Below are 20,930 nucleotides of genomic sequence, written 5' to 3' on the forward strand. Positions count from 1 at the left end.
AAAGATTTAAATAGGCTTTTAGATTACTAATAGTGTTGTGTCATTTTTAACTTCCTGATTTTGTCCATCGTATATGGCTATGTATTTTTAGGAATCACAAAATGAAGTATTTGGGGAATGGGGGCATCATATCTGTAATTTCCTCTCAAGCAAAGAAGAAAATAATATATACATATATAAATAGACATATATACTATATATAGTGAAATTATAGAGAGAATATTAATTATATTTATGATAAAATGTTACCATTTAGGAGACCTATGTGGAAGATACCTAGGAATTCTTTGTACTACCTTTGTATTTTTTCTAAAAGTCAGAAATTAACCCAAAATTAACAGCTTTAAGAATTAACAAAGGAGAAGTAATAACATCTTCAGTCCGTGGCTTCCCCTACTTCCACCTGGCATCTGTCTACCCTAGAAGAAAACTGGCTAGATGTCTATCATTCATTAGACCATCTCAGTCACTGTTTCATTTCCTGTAGCTACTGTAACATATTACCACAAATTTTGTGGCTTGAAAAAACATAAATTTATTATCTTATAGTTCTGTAGGTCAGAAGTCCAAAATGACTCTTACTGGGCTACAATCAAGGTGTCAGCAGAGCTGTACCTTTCAATGTTCTAGGAAAGAATCTGCTTCCCTGACATTTCCAGCTTCTAGAGGCTGCCTGCATTCCTTGGTTCATGGCCTTTACCTCCATCTTCAAAACCAGCAGCATAGCATCTTCAAATCTTTCTCTGACTCCTTTTTCTGTCTGATTTAAAATGAGAAGCACTAGGATAATCCAGAATAATTTCCCTATCTTTAAGTCAGTTAATTAACAACCTTAATTTCATCAGCAACCTAAATTCTTCCTTGCCATGTAACATAATATATTCACAAGTTCCAAGAATTACGATGTGGACACTTCTGAGGCACCGTTATCATCTGCCTATCACAGCTAACCTCTGCCAGGAACGCCTGGAAAGTATGCCGTATCCGGAAACCCAGATCCCTAGATCGTAACTCCTTCAGAAACATGTCCCTAGCTAGCTGAAAATGTTGTGGTGATTGCTCCAAACATAACTTTCTCAACTCTCCCATCTCCAGTAAACTTACTGATTTTCCTTATTGCTGTTTTTTGTTTGCTTTCTTTTTAGTTGTATATCTTCCTTTCTTTGACCGTTGTTATCATTGTCTGACTGAGCCTACAAACTGGAAGGCTGATGCAGACAAGTAAAATAAATGTCACTGATAAGAAAACACTTTCTCATGTCTAACTTAAATCTCCTTTGTTGAAATGTAACCATAGTTCTTTCTGCCCACGTTCTGGAAGTAACAAAAAGCAACAAGTCAGTATCAACCTTATTTCAGATTTAGAGTCCTTCTAATGGAAAACACACACACACACACACACACACACACACACACACACACACAACAGATAATGTCAACCAACCAGCCAATCCAGGATAAAGGCCAGTCAAGTTGCTCTTTTAAAGTGATGGAGTGATACAGTCAAGCCCTAAGATAAATACTATCCACAAACGTGACCTATATGATACCTCTAGCTTTTCCCTCTTAGTCAACATAGCCTTACTCAGTTCTTACCTATTTCCTAAAGTGCTTGTAGTTTTGGTTACCCTCTCTTAGTTCTGATGCCTTCCTAAATCTCCTATGTAAGTTCAACTTGGACCTGGAACTTTTTCCTTTTCCAACTGGCAAAATCTTTTTGTATTTCAAGACTTCTCAAATGATCCCTTCCTCCCCAGAGAACAATTAGCCATTCCCTTCTTTGTGTTCCTTCTGGATATGCTGGGGGTTCATACCCTTGATTTGTGGGATTGAAACTCTCTACGTTACTATCAATTTTGAACTCAACTCTGATTACCAGACAATAGATTCCAAAGGGGTAGCCATTGTTGTTACATTTTACTGTTTATTAAATTAGTCCTCTGGGATTTATTCCTATCTCTGCTTACTCCTTCTATTTTCAAGTTAATTCTCCTCTACTTAAAAGAATTTCAACTCAGTACCAGAATCCCTCAACACTTGGTCCTTGGTCCTCTTCTCTTCCTGGTATACATTCCTCCCCTTAGTTGATTTTATCCATTCCCTTAGTTTCAACAACTGCTTTTATGCAAATTACTCCCAAAGAATATCTAGCCCAGAACTCTCCTCTGAGATTAAGCCCATGCATCTATCACTCCCTTGAATGTCTTAAAAGCACCTCAAACATATGTTCAAAACAAAACTCAGGAACTTTCTCCCTGGCAGTGAGAACTTTGGGTCACTTTCCCAGCACTCAATTCCCCCTTCTTACAGCAGCAATAACCTAATTTCCTTGATGGACTTCACCCTCCCACTGTTGGCCAATCTGGTCTCCGTGAGGCTGACCTCATCCTCATCCATTGCTCTAGGGGTAGACAATGATTAACCTAAACCAATCCACATACCCCATCCCCCTGGGCAGGATGTCTCTTGGACTGTGGGCATATACTCCAATCAGAGCAAATGAGTCACAATGATGCCTTAGCTGGATCTCCTGGAGAGAAAAACTTTCTTCTTGTACATAGTGGTATGAGTATGTGGTTATCTTGTCTCCCTATGTGGCCAAAGATACCCAAGGGAAGCAAAGCCAAGAGACTGACCCATGTCACACTGGCCCCTAAATAAGCCATTCCTAAAGCCAGTCTACTCTATTTTTTTAAATTTATATTAGTCAACTAATTCTTTTTTTGTTTAAGTAAGTTTGTATTGGGTTTTCTACCACTTGGATCATAAAGAACCATCATTGACACACCTCCCACACATCTGAGCTTCCAGACTCCCCCAGTTCAGTGAACAGCATTATCATCTACCTAGCTACAAAGTCAGATACTTAGGAGTCATTTCTATTGTCTCCTTCTCCCTTGCCTGCCATATCTGATCTGTCACCAAGTCTTGTCAATTAGAGGTCCAAAATATTTCTCAAATCTGTCTCTATCTTTCTATTTTTTGTTCCACTCTATCCTAACTGCGTTTGCCTCAACTACTACAAACCACTAACTGCTCTACCCCCAATCCATTTACCATCCACACTGAAGCCAAAATGATCTCTTTGAAGTGCTAAAGTACTAATTTAACCATTCTTTTTAAAACATTCAATCATTTTCCGTTGCTTTTAAAACAAAGACAAAATGCCAAACTCCTTAAGATCGTGTCTCTACTGGCCTTCCCCCAGGACACAAAAACTTAACTGCACAGTTTCATTTGGGGAGTGACCCCCAAGAAGCAGGAGTTATGGGAAAGTGAGTGAAACAGAGCAGGAGGAAATGAATGAGCAAGTTGACCACCTTCATGAGCAACTGTGTCAATCCCATGAGGAACTTCTGAGAGACTGTGGGGAATGTATTTCAGAATTATCCACCAGAGACAAAGGAGGGAAGCATTCACCCACAGACTTTCATCTGCCAATGGCTGAGGGTTGCTCTGTGGGTGCTAACTCACTGACACTTCTGAGTTGCTCACATGTGATTGCCAGTGGTCTCCTCCAACAGCCTCAGGCTAGGGACCAGAGAAGCCCCAGGCACACTTGGAATGAGGTCACCCCAGATCAGAGGGTACTGGTGTCACTGTCCCTCACAGCCTTGGCTGGAATCATACTGAGGCCATGAGGTGGTGCAGTATAGGTGTTGATAGGCATGGTCCAGCTTCCACCTACCTCTTCCAGCATCCTCTCACCCTCTGACTTCATTCAAACCATACTAGTCTTACAGCCCCTGAACGCCACATGTTCCCACCCACCACAGGGCTTTTAAATGTGTTGTTCCCTGTGCCTAGAATACTCTTTCCTTCCCTCTTTGTCCATCTCCCTCTATTTATTCATCAGAACTCAACTTTAGCATCACTTTCTTTGGGAAACCTTACCTGACTGTCAAAACCATGGTAGTGGGCACTCACAGCTCTGTGAGCTTCTCCTTTGAGGCACATATGAAAGTTGCAATTATCTACTTGTGTGGTCATTTCAGATTGTCTGACTCTCCCTGGACTATAAGCAACATGAGGAAAACTATAGAATCCCCAGCATCAGAACAGTATTTGGCATGTGCTAGGCACTCAATAAATCATAATTGAAAGCATAAACAAATTTATCTTTTTATTCCCACTAGTATCTGGAACAAATAGGTGCTCAAATATTTTTAACGTAAGAAATCAATTAATTAATGGAGCTAATACTTTAAGAAGCAGAAGTGTTACTTTCTGGCAGAATTTATTTAACTGTCACTTAATTACATTCTGTTTCTTAAAATTGCTATAGTGAGACTCTTCTCTGGGAAGCCCTAGGGTAGACATTGTTTTGTTTTTGTTTTTTACTATATGATACCTATAGACACTTTTCCCCCAGAAAGAATAGTTGAGATTGAGAGAAAAGAGAAATCATCAATATAGATAAGAAAGCTCCATTGTGGACTAAGACAGGGATGCTATCTAAAACAAATGGGTAGAGGTTATTGACCACAGGAAGAATAAAATTCATTGGTATGAGAAAATAAACTCCCAGAATCACTCTGAGCTCTCCCTTTTAGCCAGCATCATCAATTATGATTATTAAGTGCCTGCTCAACTGCTGTGCAGTGGAAGAGGCAGGGAGGTTTGGTAGCTAGGCAACGGTCTGGAAACTCAAAGGGTAGGAGGTGTGATTCTGGCTTCTCCATAAAAGTGATAAGTGGACTTGGATAAACTCCTCCTGCCTTGTTTTCTTCATCTGAAAAATAGCATCAAAAGTCTGCCTTTCTGCACTGAAGGAATTAAAACAGAGTGAACAGTACACTGCAATTGTAGAAAAGTAAGCTTATGGGGCCTAGGGACTGAAGAATTTATCAAGGGACCAACTTCTCAACCGAAATTACCAATTTATAACAAATAGCTTGAGCCTGAGTAATCTGTGCCTCAGTTTATCCATCTAGAATGATTCACAGCTAATGATCAGGTCCTGCCAAAAATTACAAAATAAAATGTGTGGTCTTTATTTCTGTAGGATCTAGGGGGAAACTTGGGTGGAGGACCCTCTCCCTTCTAAGTGCCCTCTGAATTCCTCAAGTACCTCTAATCTATAAGCACATCAAAAGAAAGGTCACAGCTGCCTGATTCACCACACAAACCCCAGTACCTGGCTCAGTGTCTAGTACACAGTGCTCAATTGTGTTTACTGAATGAGTACATTAATTATTTAAATAATACCACCTCTTTCAATGGGAAAAATATGATCTATAACCTCAAATGAAGCGTAACTAGTCTTGAAGAAAAAAATGTCCACTGAACAACTTTGGAGGAAGTGGCATTGATCTATACTCTAGGGTAAAGGTTTGACCATGCCAGGTCATAAACAGCCGTGAAACAAGATTACACTTTGACTAATTCTCTTTTATTATTTTTACTATTACTTAGGGCAGACCCAAATAATACAGTTACTGCTCAACAGCATTCCTTCCAAATATAACTGTCATTCCTGCAGAGTAAGTTTCAGAAATGTTTATATATTATCGAAATTAAGTTTCAAAATGAGCTACAGTATCTGGAAAAAGGGGATAATAATATTTCACAGAAACTAATTGGAAACTTGTTTTGAAATAAAGTAGTTATTATTTCCATCATGGAAAGATGAAAGTACAGAGATTTCCTTTTATCTCACCAGCCTAGTATCTTATATTATTTATTCAAACTAAAATTAAAACCTGGCCAAATCCTACTGAGGCATTGCATATCAGTTAGAGATTATTCTTCTGGAAATGAACTTTTGTACGCAAATTTCATTATGCAGTTACAAATGACTATTATTAAAATGTAACATATAAAACTAAATTGTCTTTTTTTTTCCTGGCCATGCACAAGGTTCAATTTTCTACGCAGTATTATTCTTTTCTTATGCACTTAGTGACATGCTGTCCCTCTGCCCATTGCCTCAGCATCCAGAGAACTCACAACACTCACTCCACTTACCTGGAGCCCCCATCAATGCCACTTTTTATTGCTCTATCCCTTGTACCCCAAGGAACAGACACCAAAGGACATTCTCCACCTGGCAACCTTGCCAAGGCCCATTTTTGTTTTTTCTGTAGACTCAAACTTCAGGTAAAGTGACTGTCTATAAAAAAGTACCTGGAGCATGATGGTGACCCACTTGCAGCTTTCTGAGTGCCTAACTCCAAAGCTCTTTCTCACCCATCCCCCAGGCCTTGCCACCTCCTACTCATTTTGCCTGGAATACTTTTCCTTGATCACCTAACTCTGATTTGTCTTCTAGGTCTCAGCTTAGATGGCACTTTCTCCAAAAAGATTTCCCTGACCTACCTCCCGAGCTACCAGATCAGGTACAGACTCTGTGTTGCAATGGTACCCTGTACCATGTAGCCCTTGCAACTTCTTAACTGGCCCTACCTCCCACCAGATTGTAAGCCCCATGACAGCAAGAATTATGTCATGTAGGCTCACCATTTTTTCACCAGTTCTCAGCACAACGATGGGCATATAACAATCGAACTTTGGATTTAGATTCAACTCTGGTATCTGGCCTCTGGGAAAGCCAATTCCCCACTCAAATTCCAAAGAATACTATCTTTGTCTGAAATTAACTTTGTGGTTCACCAGAGTTCTCCTTGCATCTTCACCCTGAGAATTCTAATTTCTCTTCTGCTTATTTCCTTCCACTCCTGGAAGGTCCTGCATAGCATTTTCAGGGTTTTCTCTTCTGGTCCATCTGTTTGAATTGTGATCATTAACCAGTTTTTAAACGTGGCCCTACTTTTTGGGTTCGTCACATTCATCCCATATCCTGTATGTCCAGATCACCTTTTACTTAATTTCCACTCTCTAGTCTACTCTTTACCCCTCTCTAGCTCAGCAAAGATGAGGCTTGGTATGTATATGTTAAGGAAAGACTAAAAATGTATCTAGGCACTGCATGGATTTTTGCATAGACTATGATTTTAAGAAACTTCCAGTCTCACTTTCAGTGCATCTACATGACCCCTGCTCTTGATGCTGCTCAAATTTTCCCTTTTCCCCAGGACAGTGACACTCGTCTCCCTACAATCCTAAAAAAATAGCCTCCCACCCCAGTTCTGAAAGTCACTTTCCAATCAGCTCAACCTAGCTTTCCCCTCTGCCTCGGTGCTGCCAATAGGTCCTTTTCATCACAAGTTTCTGGGTTTATTTGTCTGTTGGACCCTCATTAAAGGAAGAAATAAGGGCAGTTTTCCCAGGGAAAAGTCAATGAGGTCATTTTTGCACAGGCTGTATCTTGGTTCATAACTTGATTACATGTAAAGAAAGGAGCTGATGAATATTGTTTACCTTTACTCTTACTATTTGCATCATTTGAGGTATGAAAGGACCAATAAATAATGCCAATTTCTCAAGTTAAAAATATATTGAGAAACAAGACCAAGAGAGACAGACAAATACAAATCAAAATATCAGTTTTATTATTATTATTGATAAAACTGATTTGAGAATTTGGCTTGATGTCTGGGCACAAATGAACTTGCTAGTATTACTTCTCCATTAGGCAGATTTACCCACCAATCACAAGCTTCACTACACTACTGTAGAACCCTCCCTACCCAGGCAAGGGCTGCTTCTGTAAGTTTCCAACATGTGTCAGTATCCTGTAGAACGGAGACCTCCAAGAAAGAAATGTTCGAGTTACTAAACTAGGTTTAGTTCTTCCTTGTATTACAAAAGACCAGAAATGTGATGATTGTTATGACAAAGGAAATCCATCATGAAAACATAAAAGCAGGGGAATGGAGAGTCCCTCCATACAGCAATCAGTCAAATTTTATCAAAGCTTCCACCAAAGTCCCTAGTATGAGACAAAGATCTAATAGCTCAGAAATCCCTTGGTTATTTCAAGTTTACCTTTTCTTATTGTTATGAAACAATATTTTAGGGTTCCTATGAGGTGTTATGGATTTGTTTGGCCTAATCTGGAACCAAGATAAGTTTTCCTGGAATATTCGAACTACGCTAGAAGGCTTGGAAATAGGTGTACTGGTTACTTGGATTTCCTGATTAGGAAAAAAAAGATCCTTTTTTTAAAAATTACAAACCAGACTCAAATGACAGTCTTTATAAAAAAAAAATTCATCCATTTATTTTGCTGCTGCCGTAAGTACACTAAATGTAATTTAATCTTTCTTTGATGAGTCATGGTCTTTGAGAGACTCATTTCACCATTATTTATATCAATTCTTACTGTTTGGGACTAGATACAGAGAAACACTGATACAAAAATTGGATTGAATGGGCCCTAACCACAAGACAAACTGTGACTGGACAGGGAGCTCTCTGATGAGATCATACTTCTTTAAATATATTTGAAAGATGATAGCAGTACATTAGAAATGATGGTGGTGGTAGTAGTTGTGATAAGCACTTACTATATGCCAAACACTATGTAAGCCCTTTATGTGTATTAAATCATTGACTCTCAAATCCTAGGAGGTAAGTATCATTACCTCCATTTTACAGATGAGGCAAATCAGGTTCATAGAGGTTAAATAACCTGACCATGGTCTCACTGCTATAGGAAGCAGAACCACCAGGATTTGCCCTTGGACTATGTGGTTCCAGACCCTTCACTCTGCATGCTAAAACACGAGAAAATGTGCGTAAGAATATTGAACTGAAAAAACATGATGGGAGAGTAAATCCCTCAATGCACTGTAGTGAAATATGCTTATATGAAATATGCTTAAGCCTTTCATCCACAAACTCAGAATCACACATATCCGTTATCAGCTACAATCAAAGTAAAAAGGGTGAACCTAAAAAACACACTCATTGCTTGAGGCACATGATATAACATTAACAAACAACAAAGGGAAAGTCATATATCTCAAGTTTTCTTGTATTTCCATCTTCTTTATCAAGGAGAATGATCTTTAAACTTAGGAAGGTTGAATAAATGTAGTTTAGAAGGAATTGAAGTATGAGATAAGTAAGGTGATAGCTAGAGACCATCTTGTGGTTTTAAATGAGTTCAAGTCTCCAGGCCTAAACAAATTACATCCCAGAGTATGAGAGACTTTGCAGATGTAATCTAAGAGTCACTGTCAGTAATCTCTAAGGTTTCATAGAGACTAGAAAAGGTATGAGGCAATGGAGCTAGAAAAATAGTATTCCAGTTTTTCAACAGAAGAAAAGAGGTATATTCCATGATGTACAGATCCATAATCTAATTCTGAAACACAGTAATATTCTACAAGTTAGACAATTTGTGAGCCCTTAGAAAAGGAAGTGGTAATTACTAGGAACCAGGATGAATTTACTGGGGAAAAACAATAAAGATCCTGTATGCCTCTTTTATGTAGGTTTAAGTACTGGTGAAAGTGGGGATGCCATGCATACCGTGAGAGGTGTGAGAGCAACCTGGCTGAGGCTCCCATAACACTATGGGTCATCAGTGTTGATTTGGATGATCTGGCTGGCAGATGGGATCCCCTTTGCTTTATATTCCATGAAGTTGCACATTTTCTCAGAGAGAAACACCAGAGAAAGAAAAGCCTTCATACAAATAAGGGAATACAAATGCTGTGCCTCCCCAAAGCCCCCAAACAAGTGCAGATACATCTGTAGTTTACATTAATTAGGTCAAGCATATTTACAAAATCTCTTAATATTCTTGGCACCTGATGGGTAAGACATTGTTTTTAAGAAAATGAATGTCTCGTTGAACATTCATACCAAAACCGCTTGAATTTATGAATCAATGTCATTCTAACTAGAACTCTTCCCTTCAGAGAGTTGCATAGCTCACTCCCTCCAACAGGACTCTCCCCAGTCTCCTTTGAGAGGACTTTTCTAATGATCTAAGATAGCATCTGCCCCCATCATACTCTGAGTACTTTGTTTTATTTTTCTATATAGTTCTTGCAATCGTTTGACGTCGTATTACATATTCTAGCTCTTACTACTATCTGATGTTGTATCACATACACTATGAGATGTCTGTCTGTATGTATATGTGTATGTATTTATGTGTATGTGTATGTACATCTTGCAGAGCCAACAAATTCTATGTGAATGATGTGCGTACACTATATGGTAGCCCTGTCCTTTTGAATGTCAGCTCCATGAGGGCAGGGATTTTGCTGTCTCTTTTTCTTTTTACCATTATAACCCTAATCACTAGGATAGTATTAAAACAAAGTTGTGTTCAATAAACATTTGTTTCTCAATAATATTTGTCTAATTAATGGATGTCAACCTGGAAAATGGTTTCTAGAGGCCATATGGTTCTGTCATTATCCCTATCCAAATATTAATTTTGACTTAGACAAGGAGAAAGGAAATAATAGAACTGATTCTGAGTCCATGTCACAAAAACATTTATTATTATTATACCAAAACCATCACTTATTCAGCAATAGGTACTTATATTATTATGAATGCTCACAACAAACCTAAGAGGTAGAAATTATCATCTTCATTTTGTTGTGAGAAAACTGGGCTTGGGGAGTTCAAATAGCATGCCAAAGTCAGACAGCAGGTACAGGAAGCTGGGATTGAAAAACAAGATCTATATCACTGCAAAGTGCATGCTTTTTTTACAAAACTATGATAACACTTACAAAAACATTGAAAATCTACTTAAATTTGCAGCTGACAGGAAAGCCAGTACATTAGATGAAAAATCAAGATTTTATAACAGTTTGACAGATTTGAATAGCAGGTCAGAATTCAAAAAACATATATATTGGGTATAAAGGTAAAGTCTCATATGCCAATTTTAAGAATCAAATGCACAGGTATATGGTGTGGGGAGGAAGGGATGGGGAAAACACACATTTATTTGAAACAGATCAAGTGATATCAACTGACCACAAGCTCAGTACAAACCAACGTTAAGATGTGGCTGTCAAATGAACTAAAGTGATGTTAAACTGGATTATCAGAGACTTCTTTTAAAAGGGAGGAATCCAGTTCTATTCTGCAGAAACTAGACTAGGAAAACCACAGCCAAAGTAGAGTGTTAAGGCCTCTAGAATGGTGAAAATTTTGCTATGAACAAAAGGATTAAAGGGCTTGGTGAAGCTTAGCCAGGAAGAGATGAGACTCATGGGAAATAAAATAACCATCTGCCTATATGAAGGACCATCACAACAAACAAAAAGACATTCTCTGTTGATCTTGATGAAACAGGTTTGGCTAAAGATACAGGGCTTACTAATAATTAGACGCCTTCTGAGTTACAAACTCCCAATCTATCAGGGAAGATATTCAAGCAGAAGCTACACGATAACCTGGCCCAGGTACTTTAGTATCTACCCAAAGGGGTGTGAAATTCAGTTGATTTTTGTGTGTTTTTGTTCAATCCCTCTTTCTACATACAGTGACATTATTTTCTGAATCCCAAACCAAGACCTGTGGTCCTAAAAGGACATTTGTGTTGCTTCTTGGTTTAAGACAGTCCAACAGATATAAGCTATTAGCCCCCAAAATATTGAGTTTCTGGGAGATGTTAATGATTGAAATAATGGAGAAAATATTTGACATTGGGACTTTTTTGGAAAAGGGAATCTGTAAAATCACTCTAAGGCAGGCATTTTTCTCTTTTTGAGTACTCATGTTTTAACCAAATAGGCAGAAACTCTTGGTTAGAGTTCACTCATTTGTTTCTAGCACAGCAAGTTTTCTTCAACTATGGCCTCTTCTTCCAAAAGCTGGGAACCAAAATATATAAGTAACTACTTCAATTCAATCAGATTTAGAAAACCAAGAAGCCCTTGGAAAAGCTTCTTGGAACACAGTAAAACTCCAGATCCTTCTACAGAAGCTATCCCAACCCTTCCCTCGTGATATCACTTTCACTTTTGTGGAGATGCTCTAGTCTGTGCAGCTTATCAAGGTCCCAAACTATCCTGGTTCCTTCAGCCTGGACCAGAGTGCCTCCCCACCAGCTCCCCACCCTGGAATTCTTGCACCAAAAGTGGATGGGGCAAAAGAAACACCATCCCCAGCCTTGGCCAAATCTGGCTTCTCTCCTTCACCCACAAGAACCAATCAGACTAATTAAGATATTGTAATTCCAGATAGCAGTCATTGGGTTGATATCAGCTGTTCCCTATTAGACACAATGTTCTTTTCAATAGAGTACTTTGCTTCACACTGACAGTCATTTTTCACCCTGCATGGCAGAATTTCAAAGCCAAGAATCCTGTATTACACAATAAACAAACAAAATTAGACTCAAAATTGCCTTTTTTGATATTGATGTATTAATCAACTCCTCAGGAAAGCTTCTAAACATTTTCAATTACATCAAAAACAGGCTGGCAACATTTTTCAACTTAAAAAAAAAACAGGCTTAGTTAAAGGTTTGTTTTCTATTCCATGGATACTCTATTACATATTTGCAACTGTTTCTGTTTTAGGACAGATTGATTAATAGCATCAGTTCTAAAATCCCAGCATGACCACAGGGGAAAAAAAAAAGTATTTCCATCTGTGACCTTCATTAACCAAGGCAGATACATCTATTTCGGTGTTTGCTTCTTCCTTCAGCTGCACCCTTGGTTCCCTGCATCTCTCTGAGAGTACAGGCTTCACTGTTGCCATTGAATGCTAACTACCGGTCAGGTGAACACTCTAGAGATAGAAGGCAAATAATAGACCAAACCAGCCCAGGGGAAAAAGTTTTAATATCCCAAGACCCAGTCTCCCTCCTGTACTTTATATCTTACTTGACTGGGCAGCAAAACTGGCATTTGAAATAACAGTGAAATGACCCTGAAAAACAAAACAGGAAGTAAGGTATAGTCGACAAGGATGTATAAAATAAAATGTACACTGGACAATTAAATGCTTAATAGATTAGATGATAGCAGAAGCTAAAGTGCTTAAATTATGTCTGCTACTTTAAGAAGTGGAAATCATAGGAAGAATGTTACCAAGACAAGTAAAATGTTTACACACCCTTCCCTAAATGTATTCCTTAAGAAAAGAGCTTAAGACTGCTCCTGCTGGTAAATGCTTAAGTTTTTTTGTAATCTTTATCTACTAGCTAAAACTGGCAAGTTATCAGGAATTACTGAATCCCTGCAGTTTACAATGTGTGTCACGTACACGAATACAAAAGGAAGGGGATACAAAAGAATTAGAATACAGAAGACCTGCTCACAAAAAGGGCTTACATTACAGGGTAGAAACTGGACAAAAACACTTACAAAACATGTAAGAATACTCTGAAATGTGAAAATGAATGTGATCTATTACATAATTATATGAGGCTTTATGTGTCCCTGCACTGGAATTTCACCTCTCTTATTGAAATGAAACACAGAACCTGAAAGCTTTCAGCACTTGAAGGAGTTTCTCCCAGAAGATAAAGGGGCTGATCAAATGACCACCCTGGGATTTTTCTCACACACACATACACACACATAGAATTTTCTTGGCACTCCTTAATACAAATGAGACACTTAAATTTTCAAAAAGACTTTTCTATTTCATTTTGCATAAAATGCATAAAAAGAAGTCAAGCATACAGAGTCTAGCACAATAGCTACATAAACCCCTTGGCCCTCACGAATATTCATATTCTTATTTCCCAAAGGAGCTAGTGATTCAACACTAATCTGAGGCTGTGGGCCTCATGGATGCCATTAAAGACAGAATTTTTAGGGTCTGTCCTAATATTCTCCAAAATTAGGGATGACTCTCAACTCCAGAATAAACTGTAATTTGATTCTTTATATCAAGATGGAGAGGAAATTTCAGGATGCCAGAAGACAGACTCTCACATACTTTTACTTCCTATCAAATGAAATACCAAACAATATCTCAATATTATTCATACTAGTTCCAGAACTCCTGTCTAAAAGTAAAATAGGTGTTAATCATCCAAAGTTGGTATTGCTCAATTAGGGAGTGAAGCAGAAAGAAAAAACACATTTCACTCCTACTGGTGAGTTTCTGCAGGGATCGAACTGGAGGAAGGTTTCCCAGAAAGTAGACAGAGTCCTGAAAAAGGCATTACTTGTCTATACACAGAAATTGAAAACCCACAGCAACATCCTTCACACCTTTGCTTTTCTTATATGGGATAGGAAAGAATAATTTCTTCCCAGTCGCTGCAGATGAACCAACAAAAAGTACTGGCAAGCAGGTGTTCTCCATTAACAGGCTTTAAGCAGGCATGTCTTACGCTTTATGTAGGTGTTTCTTTTTTCTCCTCGTTGTAAATACATAGCAGCCTATCTACCAGAAAAGGGAATAGGGATTTTGTTCTTCGATTAAGAACAATGATCACAATCTATTAGTCTCTGTAACACCAGGAAAAGAAGAAATCACTACACATCAATGATAAGTGCTCAGGCCCCACCTAGGGACTTTCCTAAGGGTCTCCCAGAACAGGCCCCTTTGTGTAGCTCGCTCACAGTTTGCTTTGCCTAGATAACTGATAAACTACCTGACTATACATTATCATCGTCAACTGAGACCTCCCATCATTTACATTCATGGTTTGGTAGCTAATGGGTCCAAAGACAAATATCTTGATGAAACCACATTAAAAGGAAGAGTTACTCACATAGTAAAGGGGGATGTGACTCTGTCAGTGACCATACACAGTACATGTGTAAAGGGATAGTAGCCAAAATGGAGTGTCTTATTCAGGACTGAAATGAATTGAGTAAAACTTTCTAAAGGTGGTGAGATCTCCCTATAGAAATGACCATTATCCAATTGTATTTCTTATAAGGCTCCTATAAATTGTAACTCTGGTGATTTACATGAATCAGTTAACATCTATGTCTAGTAATCACCAGCAGGAAAATTAAATATATCTGAAATAAATGTCATGTTAACTTTCTGTTTCATTTATCACACTAATCCCAACATATGTTCAGTCTTCTTAATCTACAGATGCTATTACATGATTCTGTGCTCATGACTTAAAAAAAAAAGGAAAGTTAACTTTAAGACATCTAAATTAAACATTTTTGTTAGGAAAACAGTATGTCAGTTCAAAGGAGATGGCTGTGCTAATGTAACAAAAGGTCTACAGCATTCCTTACACTGAATGAAGTAATCCCCCATTCAGGTTGGCCCCAGAATGATGGTACCCAAAGAACTTGACAGAGGAAATAAAATTTCAGCAAAAATGGGACCCTATGAGATTAATAGCTTTATAATTTAATATTTACATGATTATACCTAAAACACTAACTCAAGGTATAATGAAATGTCACTGGTTAATACAAGTTTAAATACTTACAGTTATCAAGATAGTGGTCACTGACAAGTTAAACTGAGAGAAGGGGCCTGTGCTATGTCTGGTCCTGCCGAGCAATTTTCAGACTTCAGCATATTCTGGCAACTATAATCAAAGAACACACAGAAACTAGAATTATAATTATGAGACTTTACATTGTAACAGTTAGCATGCTTTCACTGAAAATAGTAGGAAGCTGAATAAAACTGGCTGTAACAGTAACTTTTATCACAAAACAAGATGTCCAGAGGTAGAGTAGTTCCAGTGTGAGTTCACTTGGTAATTCTCCAACATCAAGAAGGACCCAGGCCCTTTCTATCTATTCTCTCTGCCAATGTAAGCATGTTGGCCTGTCCCCTGTGGATCCTCCTCAAGGTCCTAAGATGGCTTCTACAATTCCAAGCACCATATAAAGATGATAACAATCAGAGGCAGAAGTGTCTCCTTCTATGCATAAATTTTATCCAGAAGCACCCTCCTCCCCCAAAGACTCCCATCTTAGCCCTCATTGACCAAAATTGTGTCACAAACCCATGTCTAAATCAATCACTGAAAGGGCAAAATGTCTGGTTTGGACTATTCAAAATTCACCACCCCTCAAGGCTGAAGGGAACTCCAACTTCCCCCAAAGGACATGGCCACCCAATATTTGAGAAAAATTCGGGTTCTACTAGCAAGAAACAAGGTTAGTGGAGTAGGTGCCCTAAAGTGTCTGCTACATGTACCTGATAAGAATAGAAATAGAGCTTAACTCACGACACATGGCTCAATGCATAGAGCTGACACTGAGTTTAACTGCTGGACAGTATCATAGATCTAAGATTAGCCATTGTTGCTATAGCAGTATGTCTTCACAGAAAGCTGCAAAGATGTGAATCTCTCTTTAAAAGGCAGTAAGTGATTATAATTGAGGAACAAATCATTGCTAAATCCGTATCATCTACATGGACCCAGAATAGATATTTCACTTTTTATTGAAAAATCAAGAGTTCCCTTTACTGGAAATTTCCGTTCCAATGAGTTTCCAGGAACAGTTTCACATTCCAGATGTGCATTTGTAATAAATTTGTGTTGGTTAGTTGGGCTCAATTTATCTAATGAGCCACTAAAGTGGTCAACTGTTATGTAAGTTAGGAATTGTGGATGCATTAAAAAGTAATTTATTACATAAAGTACTACCTGATATACTCAGACATACATCATTTAATTTTTTCATTTCATTCCAAATTCTTCATTTATTACATGGTCATCTCTCATACAGAAAAAAAAATAGTTATGATACTTGGTAAATATGTGTTCTTTTCTAAAATATTTAATTAATTCTAATGAGAAATAACACTAATGAACTTAATGAACTATTTTTAATGCTATATAAAATATACTTAAGGGATGTCAGGAGAGATAATGTGGGACAACTGTAAAGCAATCAACTGAGAGGTAAGAAACATGAATTCGAATTCAAATTCTAACCTCATTTATTCAGTACTCACTATGTTCCAGGCACTGTACCAGGTACTTAACTCATACTCAGTTATTTAATCTTCATAATAGCCCTCCCAATATGCCCTCCCATTTTCATATGTGGAAACTGAGGCACAGAGAGGTGACATAACTTGCACAAAGTCATACAGCTGATAAGTGGTAGGCAGACTGGGACTTCAGAGCCAAAACACTTAATTATGGTTTAATGTGATTTCTCTAGTCCTGGAATTGCCACTAGTTGCTTGGAGCCACAGTTTCCTAAGGAGTTAAATAAACAGTTGAACAGAGATCTTTAAGAAAATTTCCAGCCCTAACACTTAAAATATAAGCTGTGACCTTACAGAATCTTCCTCTGCCAAATGCTTTATATTAAAGTTACATTAATCACTCGTGTCTGGACACTTACTTTCTAGCAACAATTACAACATACTCCAGAGGAAGAAATAACTAAAAAGCGAAATATAGTACTAAGTCACAGGAAAGATACATCTTCTTGAGGAGTAAGGTTGCAGTTTGTCAAATCATGAATTGCCCCAGACCCTGGTATGAGACCTACCTAGGGGGCAGCCAACAGAACTGGGCTTCCTACAATAAGGCTTCTGAATTAACTAACAACCTCCCAAAGCATGTACATTTCCTTACATTAGACAGTGGAAAATTCTTCCCCTTTCAGAGTAAAAAGTCTCCCTTCTCTCTGAACCTCCCAAGGGATTTAGAATTGAATTATCTCAAACCATCTCACCAAACATAATAATAAGTATTTGTAAGATTCCTCAAAATATCTCTGGAGTATCCAGACAAAGAGTAGAGCTATACATTTCCAGAAGAATTAATATTAAATTTATTTCTCCAACACTGTGAACTACCCACTAGAGTGACCTACCGTTCAGCTAGTCTGAAGAGCAAATGTTTAGATCTAAATGATTAAAGCATTGAATCTCACTTTAATAATACAAGCAAGATTGGAAAGTATCTTCCTGCAGTATGTGAAGTAGTTCATATTTGTTACTACTTTTTCTCTGTGTGTCAAGAGGGACATCAAGTTGTCTAAGCTCTAGAAGACTGTCTGTCAGGGGCACTTTCTCAACCTGGTCTGTGGAGCTCCTATGATCCCTTGACGGGATAGATAGAGCAAAAGAGTGCAAAAGAGAGAAAATTTCAAAACACTCATTTTTTTTAAAAATCACTTGAATAAATTCAGCAAATTTTGGTAAGGATCAATTTTCTTTGGGTTACACAGTTTTCTTTTGGGTACTCAGTAATATCTCAATTATCCCCAGTAGGTAGGGATATAACAATGTTTTGAATACAAAAATAATTTATGTATCATGGTGCTTTTGTGTATATAGGTGTTTTGTTACATAGACTATTTTGCTTTCCTGTTGCATTCTTTTTATGTTATATAATAAAGTTAATTTGTTATTCCTGAACAACAACAACAAAAAAGACCTTAAAAAGCCGAAAGCACTATGAATGCCAAGGTCAAGGTGTGAAAAATAAACCTGCTACAGTATGCAGGACTAATCCATAACAAATTTTTTGAAGATACTTATAGCTTGTTTAAATCTATGATTTGAAATGTATTTCGAATAAAAGTGCTGGACACCTCTATTTCCATACAATTTTAATCTCTTTGTCTTATGTTTAGATAAATTAAGAAGAGTTTTATGACATTTTCCACCAAGAAAGAAAGGTTAGGCAGCTGGATAACTGCACAGAAAGCCACTAATGACAAGAACCAACTGCTTGTTACTTAAATGTTTCTGACATCAGAAAAGCATAAAGTCTTTTTGGGTTGTTTCTCCCCTTAGCCCTTCAGGCCAGTCAGATTCTACACACAAGGGGGGAATGAGAAGAATTACTACTTGGTCTCGCCTGAGCTATTGAGTTTATAGTAAAAATTAAATAAAATATAGTAAAATAAAATAAAGTAGCTACAGGTAATTTGGATGTTAAGCAACAAAACAATCACACAAGTATGAACTGAAATAACAAAACTCATTCTGTAACAATGAGACCTTCAGATTCAAGTGAAGTGGAATGATCAGTGAAGTGCATGGGCAGCAGAGTCCCACAACCTCACTTCCAAGCCTGGTCAGCCTCTTCCCTACCTCTGGCTATTTAACTTTCCTAACTCATGTTTCCTCATCTGTGAAATGGGAATACTCACTACAAAGGGTTATGGTGAGAAATAAGTAATCAGATTGAAAGCATTTCAAAGTGTGTGGCACATAGCCAACATTCTATAATACATGCAAGCTGCTACTGTTATTAACCTAGGAGTAAGATTATCCAACTGAGGGACAATATTTGGACAGGACATCCTGATCTGAGAATGTCTCTCATTTCTCATATTGACATAATTTATTTAAGTTCTTCTTTCATGAATTCTTTTGAAAACTTAATTCCACAAGTAATATACATATATTTTATAAAATAAAAAATACTGAAGGATTAACACATTGTAAAATTACTGTAACTCAATAAAAAAAATGTTTAAAAAAAATACTGAAGGACAGGTTAAAGTCAGAGTCCTACACCCATCCCCAATACCAACTGTGATTATTCTTACTTTAAAAGTAACAACTGTTCTTGGTTTGGGGTATATGTTTCTATCCCTTTTTATGTTTAGACAAAAACAGATGTAGTTATTTACAATTTTTTAAATAATAATTGAATGTTATAAAAATTATTCTATTACTTGCTCTTTCACTTAACAACATATTCATGATATCCTTCAGTATATGTTAGATGTGAATATGCTATTGACATAAATTTAATATTAAATTTTAAATGAGACAAATAGGATAAATAATGAAAATAAGGACATAGTGTTCGCTCACCATTTTTTAACTTTTGAGAGTGATGATGGCATTGTGATTATGTTGATTTTTTTAAGTCCTTTACCATTTAGAGATATTTACTGAAATATTTACAGATAATAATATGATGCCTAGGACTGGCTTCAAAATAATTGGAAGAGGAATGGAGAGAAGAAAACTAAGGGGATATAAATAAAACAAGATTGGCCATGAGTTAATAATTAAGCTGGCTGATGAGTATACGGGTGTTAATTATACTTTTCTCTATACTTTTGAATTAAAAAAAAAAAAGTTTTTTGGTTTTTTGGGAGGGAGGTTGGAGGGGTAATTAGGTTTTTTTTTTTTTAATGGAAGTACTGGGAATTGAACCCAGGACTTCATGCATGCTAACCATGTGCTCTACCACTGAGCTATACCCTCCTCTCTACTTTTTAATATTTTTAATATTTAATACTTTTTAATATTTAATAATTTTCCATATTAAAAAAAATTCCATATTCTATGCTTAAAATTTATCTACTAAATTCCAAACAGCTATGCATTTAACTTGCAGTAATTAATTTCTGATTAATTTAATCAACAAAACTAATGGTTCCCAACACCCATCCCTTAAGCAGCACAAGCAAAAAACAACTTAGCTTCCTTATAGTTTGAATGTTGCTATAAAAATCCAAATACATAACCAGCCCAAAGAAGCAATATTCACTAATGTTATGGGAGATATTTACCGACAAGTGTAAATTACTATTATAATTACTTCTTTTTAGAGTTCATAAAGAAGTGTTTTCCTTTTTCTCTTATATTGAAATTATAGCAGCTGGATGAAAAAAGAAATTTTTTAGTCTATGTGCTGCCAAAAACTCAAGAAGATGTTGTGTGCTCTGTTCACCCAGATAAGAGGACACACACAGTCTGGATTGCACGAACCAAAACTGCCCTGCTGAAGCCAAGAGTTATGCCACTGGAGTAGAATGATTTTTTGAATCTTTGGTTGGTATCTTGCTCTATGCACACCTCAGTAGTTCCAAAAAGGCAGCCAAGCCCTTAATATCTTAAAGGGCACAGAACAGAAGCTGCCTGGATTTTACAGCTCTTCCTAAACTCTTGTCAATGTCTACATTCACTGAAGGAGCATGCCCAAGTAGCCTGCAAGCAGATGGGATAGCCAAAAGGGAAGAGGAAATTTTTTCTCAATAACGGAAAGAAGTCAGGATTCAGAAGGTCTAGTGAGACACCGAATCTGGCAAGACAAGGGTGTGGCTGTGTGGTGAACCTAGAGAGGTTGGATGCTTGGCCCCCAGTCCCTTCAAAGATTCATGAACACCAAGCATGGACTAGAAACTGTGGGGAGCAGCCTAAAAGGACCAAGCTAGCTGGACAAC

The 20,930-nt window shown here is 37.4% G+C and overlaps 1 protein-coding gene across 1 annotated transcript in view; it reads right to left on the minus strand.

Moving 5' to 3' along the window:
- The window catches only part of CDH13 (cadherin 13), a 1,287,194-nt gene that overhangs the window by 1,256,275 nt on the left and 9,989 nt on the right, over window positions 1-20,930 (minus strand). The window contains exon 2 of the mRNA XM_064488932.1: window positions 15,248-15,349. The gene's annotated coding sequence lies outside the window, so the exon portion shown is untranslated. The remainder of the gene's footprint in view (window positions 1-15,247; window positions 15,350-20,930) is intronic.

Source organism: Camelus dromedarius, chromosome 9 (assembly GCF_036321535.1).
Source record: "Camelus dromedarius isolate mCamDro1 chromosome 9, mCamDro1.pat, whole genome shotgun sequence".
NCBI lineage: Eukaryota > Metazoa > Chordata > Mammalia > Artiodactyla > Camelidae > Camelus > Camelus dromedarius.